Source organism: Pollicipes pollicipes, unplaced genomic scaffold, assembly GCF_011947565.3.
Source record: "Pollicipes pollicipes isolate AB1234 unplaced genomic scaffold, Ppol_2.1 Scaffold_3447;HRSCAF=4054_pilon_pilon_pilon, whole genome shotgun sequence".
In the NCBI taxonomy this organism is placed as follows: domain Eukaryota; kingdom Metazoa; phylum Arthropoda; class Thecostraca; order Pollicipedomorpha; family Pollicipedidae; genus Pollicipes; species Pollicipes pollicipes.
Window position 1 is genome coordinate 28,465,298 of NW_023596297.1, and position 6,076 is coordinate 28,471,373.

A 6,076-nucleotide genomic window follows, 5' to 3' on the forward strand; every position below is an offset into this window, starting at 1 on the left:
GGCCACGCCCCCGCGGTAACGAGGCGACGCCCTTTGAGGCGCGCGGGCGGCACGGATGCCACCCGTCGTCAGCGACAGCCCGGGCCGACGCCACGGCTCGACGCTGACGCCGTCGGCGGCGGCTGTGCGGAGGACGCACACGGCGCCCGGCATTAGTCATGAGGTGTTTTTTGCAATCGACCTGAGTGGTAACGACAGGGAAGGGCGTCTGTGAGCGGGGGCGGGCGTTCACTCATGCGTAATGTCAACACAAAGCCTTTCAAGACGACGGGTATGCATGCTGAAAAGGAAAGGCTTCACGCTGACCATGAATGAGTTAGTGTGCCGTAGATCATCTTTAGTGATCTACAAGAATGATGTGGGTGCGGTACACATACAGAAGGGACATGACAGGTAAGACGGGCCATGCATATTACGACTGCCAAGGGCAGATAGACTGGTGCACGTACCTGCGAAGCAGCCACATCGCAAACACTCATTCAGAGCTCTACGCGCCAATACGCACGGCGATTGTCAAGCGTAGCACATGCTCCAACTGATGCCAAGTGAGTTACTGTACGTCCAACAAGGGACCCCAGTCGGTGTCTGAGCCAAAGAGGTGAATTACCATGTGTCACCCCCCTCCCCGGAAGACATGCCGGGCACATCCCCTAAGAATCTCACCTTTCACATCACGCAAAGTACTAGATCAAAGAAGCCACAACAAACACATTAGTGCTCAAGCATTTCCCTTGGACGCCGAGGAGCCAGGGCCTTGTTGACACGCTCTACAGATGGGGGCAGAGCTGGCAGGCCGTGGGATCGTGACACACCTGTTCGGTGTAGCGCCGCCAGCGTTCGTCTGTGTCGTCGGTCCGGGCGGCGGCCAGCGCCGCCTCCAACCGCTCCACCTCCTTCAGACCGGTCTGCCACAGCTGTACGGCCGAGTCCCGCTCCTGTTGGACAATGACATCACATCCCTCAGCCCGACCCACCACAGCTGCACGGTCGAGTCCCGCTCCTATCGGACAGTGACGTCACCCCCCTCGGCCTGGCCTGCCACAGCCGCACGGTCGAGTCCCGCTCCTGTCGAACAGTGACGTCATATCCACCAGCCCAGCCCACCACAGCCGCACGGTCGAGTCCCGCTCCCATCGAACAGTGACGTCACATCCATCAGCCCAGCCCACCACAGCCGCACGGCCGAGCCCCGCTCCTATCGAACAGTGACGTCACATCCCTCAGCCCGGTCTGCCACAGGTGCACGGCCTATGATGATGATGATTTGGGGTTTTAGGGCGCATCGACTGCTGTAGGTCATGCAGCGCCCATAACTATCAACTAATACAGAGCCACCAATCAGACAAGTGCATCAATCAGGTCACCCTACAAAGCCTTGATGATCAGGCCTAGTATCATGTTGAAAAGATTACTGGGAAATCTATAGCGCGAAGAAACTGGAGCACTTTACCAAAAGTCGACAGCGTGCGAAGAATCCCGTAAAAAGTAGCATTTTTGAGAGAGATTTGCTGATGACTATAAGTGCGGAAGTGAAGACCGACGCGTGTGAAGGCAGTGTGAATGACCGTGTTGTGGATCCACACACAAAAGCGCACCCTACACCTGCATCCGTCTTCGAACCATCCGTATAAGTCATCATGTACCCGTCAAAGGAGGCCATGTGTTCTAATGGTGCGCCTTTAAGTTCCGTCATAAGAACGCGTTGCTGCTGCATGCTTGATAGCAAAGCATCCACTCTTGGTGATGCTCGCTCCCAAGGAGCAGTCTTCATGGGTTTAAGTCTGATGACACGCCGTAGGTTGAGGCCGCTCGCGTCTAGAAGTTCTCTCATTCGTACACAAAAGGGAGAAGTTTGTAGTGACAGTTGACAGAAAAAGCATTCGTAACGTACGCGAAAACACTGCTTTGTACTTGGGGTGATCTGGGAACTGCGCCAGCTTGCACGTGTAGCGCAGTCCCAGCATCTGCCTTCGCAAAGCGAGTGGGGGCTCGTTAGCCTCCACCAGAAGACGATCTGTGGGCGATCCTGTGGCCAACGTAGTGTAGCGTGATGCACCGTGTTCAAAGTACGTTTGATCAGGTCTGATGAACCGTCATAGATAAAACGGCCGTAGTCAAGTTTTGGGCGCATCAGGGAGCGGTATAGGAGCAAGAGTGTCCTGTCCCGCTCCTGTCGGACAGTGACGTCACACCCCTCAGCCCAGTCTGCCACAGGTGCACAGCCGAATCCCGCTCCTGTCGGACAGTGACGTCACATCCCTCCGGCCAGATAATCACACCCAAAACGGGTGGGTGCCGCTCCTGCCGCACAGTTACGTCATATCTCCCAGCCTCACCTACCAAGTTAAAAGGCTGGCTACCATTTCTGTTAAAAATGGTGTCATATTCCTCGTATCTGCCAGCCATAGCTAAAAAGCTGCATCACACACCCATTGAACAGCGCTTTCATAGCGTTCATCTCTATCTACAATAGCTAAACAGCAGAGTCCTTTGCCAGTCATACAGTAATGGCTAGATCGACAGCGACCACTTTCAACATATTTCGGTACATTTAAACTTCTACGCGTCACCGACATTCCACGTCACGGCCCAATGAGAAACGACCAATTTATAAAGAGACAGATAGTATCACTTTTCCGAAGCTCATGCCTTCACGCATGAGCAGCAAGATACAAGCAAACAAAATGAGCATGTCCATTGTAAACGCACTCTTAGCGAAATACTGCATCATAAACACCATTTCAAGACATCAAAATGCATCAACCTGTGAGTTTTTCAAGCCTTCATTGCATTGCACATGACCTGCTGACCTTTGAGAGGACATCCAACTGTTGCTGCTGATGTCCGACATTCTGTGGCAACGGTGCAAGCGTGACTTTGCTGCTGACATCCCTGAGCTGAGCATTCAATGCCTCGTTTTCTGTGGTGACCTCCCTGACTTGTGTCTGAAGTCGACCCTGCTCTTCCTACCACAGAATGACAGTCATTAGAATGGGTGAGAAGTCCTAGCTATGTCTGGGGCAAACAGGCACTGAAAAAATGTGTGAGGCATATAATATTTGTTTGCCTATTTACATTCGAACAACATTCAGACTAATTCACTATTACACCTGTTAATTCCAGCTGGCACAAAACAGGTCACTCCAAGGACTTTGCCACATCAAGCATGCAACAGATTATATAATTAAGGGATGATCCTTACCCAAAACTTGCTGATTTCAGTCTTCAAAGATTCTATGGTGTGTTCATACTCATATTTCAAGGGAGACAGGGCAGCATCTTTGCTCTTCACTCCAGTGCCCAGCATATCAACAGCCATGGAACTTCACTTACACTACATTATAAAGATTGAAAACCTGTCATTGCTCCCACTTCTGTGGGTCAGCCCAGCACCTGGAATGTAATAGATTAGAAGTCTGTTGTAAGCATTGTTGGCACAACACAGTTAGCTACTTTTTAAAAGTTGCAGCATTCTAAAATATGGCAAACTATATGAACATATAACTCATGATACCAGTTTCTTACAACATGCCAACTCATGCAGCTCCAAAGTACATCATACATGATTCAATAATATATATATATATATATATATATATATATATATATATATATATATATACCATATTAAGAAGTTTTTTTAGCCATCATATTCTCATTTTGCTTTTAATTCCCACTCAAAAACATCATATTTCCCCACCATGTTGACCAATACACAAACAATATGGAAGACTGCTTGGATACACAAGAAACACATTTCATTGGATTCTTGTTACCTTGCCCTCATACATTTTTATGGTTCTTGATGCGCAGTAATATTGTGATCACACAGTAATGTTGTGACCATGGGTGGAAATGGTGCCGGGTTGTGGTTGCTGCATGTTTATGCTTGGATGTTTGCTATCATGGTTATTTAAGTTCCAACATAAGAGTTAAGATGGCCTGTTTTATTATTAGTTACAATATGTTCTGCCTTAAAAATGATGATTGATGTATGATGCTTTTTCTTAACATGAGGTAGCAATGTACACCCAGACCCTCTGCTTTTTAATAGGATTGCAGACCAGTTCTCAAGCCCACACCATCTGAAAAAGTTTAAATATGACATGCCTGTCTCTCTGGCCCCAATGAAGCATGATCAGACAGTATGGATTGGCATAGAGGATTGGCACAGATCAGCACAGCACCTTTCTGATATGACATGTGATTGTTAATCATCTGGACAGGTGTTAAAGCATGCTTTTTGTCACCCCTGCCTAACTCCCATAACCGATCATTGTTTTATTGTGGACAGTGCAATCAGCAGAACAGCATCATAGTTGACATTTTGAAGGCAAGATGAGGAAACCGTGTCTCTGACCGGTCTTATTTTATAGTAACTACCAGCATGTAAAACAAAATCCCAAGACGTAGCTCCCACCAGCACTCGTAAACTTACCCCACATGCACTGCACTGCACTGCAAAGCTAAAAGGTCAAGTTGTAATCCCACCCGCAGAGCAAAAATTGCAGCAAAAAATGTTGCAGGAAGTAACGCACAACGGAACATGTTGATACCCTTGTGCTGCAACTTTGGTTTTACCTCCAGACACCCACTTGCCATCCCACGTATCAACTCACCACAACATGCGTGGAAGGCACACAGAAATCACCCACCGACCTACTATCACAGTCTCTCACTATCCATTGTAAGGCGTACAACCTCTACCGCTTTGAAATTCAGAGACGTAACATTTGCTTACAATTTGTATTTGGTATTCTATTCTTCACACGCTTCCATATGAAGTATTTTTATGTGTGAAGTGTTTTTTGGACACCTTTTCAGCACCTTCGGCTATATAGATGTCATGTCATGTCATTGGGGCTTTACGACGCACTCAGCTGCGGAGGCTATATGGAGTCGCCTGCCTCTAACACTGGCAGGAAGGGCGGGCGCCGCGGGGAATCAAACCCCGTACCTCTGGTTTCCCAGACGTGCAGTGGTTAACGCAGACGCGTTAACCACCACACTACCGGCATCCGGCTATATAGATGGGGTTTTAGTTTAACTGTGTACTGCTCCATTCAAGCTTTGCTTTGTTTGAGGGGACGCAAGTCGGAAGAATCCAAAGGTGCTTTAATCAAGCATTTCTGAAGCACGCGCAGGCCGCACGTGGTTCTCAAATCATCAGGCACGTCCTAACGTTAGGAGAGGCACGGCTTATATGGGTGTCACCTCATGTACTTTTGGAAAGTGCCGAGCCCATAATGCTCAGTCGAGCACCTGCAGTGCTGCTCTAAGCCCTTCAATGCTAGCCATTAGAATCGTCTGGTGATATTCTTTGACCATAGGCATGTAATCCTTTAAACGTAAAGTACGGACATGTATCCCGTTAAATAGTGTCCGGTGGCAGGGGGGGGGGGGGGGGGATACCGAAGATGTTCTGTTATTCTCATGCACTGACATTGGCCTTATCTGGTGTCATGCAATGAAAAAGGTTTGTGTTGGAGGCTGCCTTTTTTAAGTTAGCACAAGTTTGCGACCAGCCTTTTTTAAAGTAAGCTGGGAAATGGCTTCAAAATTGACGCTAAAACAAATATCTACGATTTTCTCGTGAAATTCGTCCCCCTCCATCCTCATCTTTGAGTAAAGACCCCCCCCCCCCAAATGACCAAACAAAAACTTCGAATCCCGTGGCCCTCCTCGAAGTTTTCTTTGCACTTTTTGAAGTCGTTCTGTTTTCGGAATGCCTTCATTTACTCTTTTAGCTACTTTTTGTTGCAGCATTTGTCCCCGTCACCCGATGGCCCGACTTTCCAGACCATGTGCATATAATCTGGGGTTCAGTCCATGTGTTAACCATTACAAGAACCTAGACAACACGCTAGTCTTTATTTCTTTCCTTACGTTCCGAAATGATCTTTGGTCGTTTCGGCATCTAATCACTGTCAGATCCTTTCTGATTGATGAAGAACACATACAGCAATGGCTGAGGTCAGATTAAATTATGACTGGCCTCCAAACCATAATTCCATTTCGGCTGGACACCGATTTATTCGCATGTTACGGGTCAGACAGTCGGCGAATTTCGTACTAT

The 6,076-nt window shown here is 48.0% G+C and overlaps 1 long non-coding RNA gene across 2 annotated transcripts; it reads right to left on the reverse strand.

Annotated features, from left to right (window-relative positions):
* Positions 1–2,832: 2,832 nt before the first annotated feature.
* On the reverse strand, positions 2,833–4,712 carry LOC119092135 (uncharacterized). 2 transcript variants are annotated; one of them, XR_005093509.1, is made up of 3 exons: positions 4,660–4,712; positions 3,203–3,393; positions 2,833–2,966 (listed from the first exon to the last, which is right to left on the reverse strand). It is a non-coding gene; the product is annotated as an uncharacterized LOC119092135 (long non-coding RNA). The 2 variants fall into 2 exon arrangements; XR_005093508.1 differs by lacking the exon at positions 4,660–4,712 and adding an exon at positions 4,620–4,647.
* Positions 4,713–6,076: the final 1,364 nt, after the last annotated feature.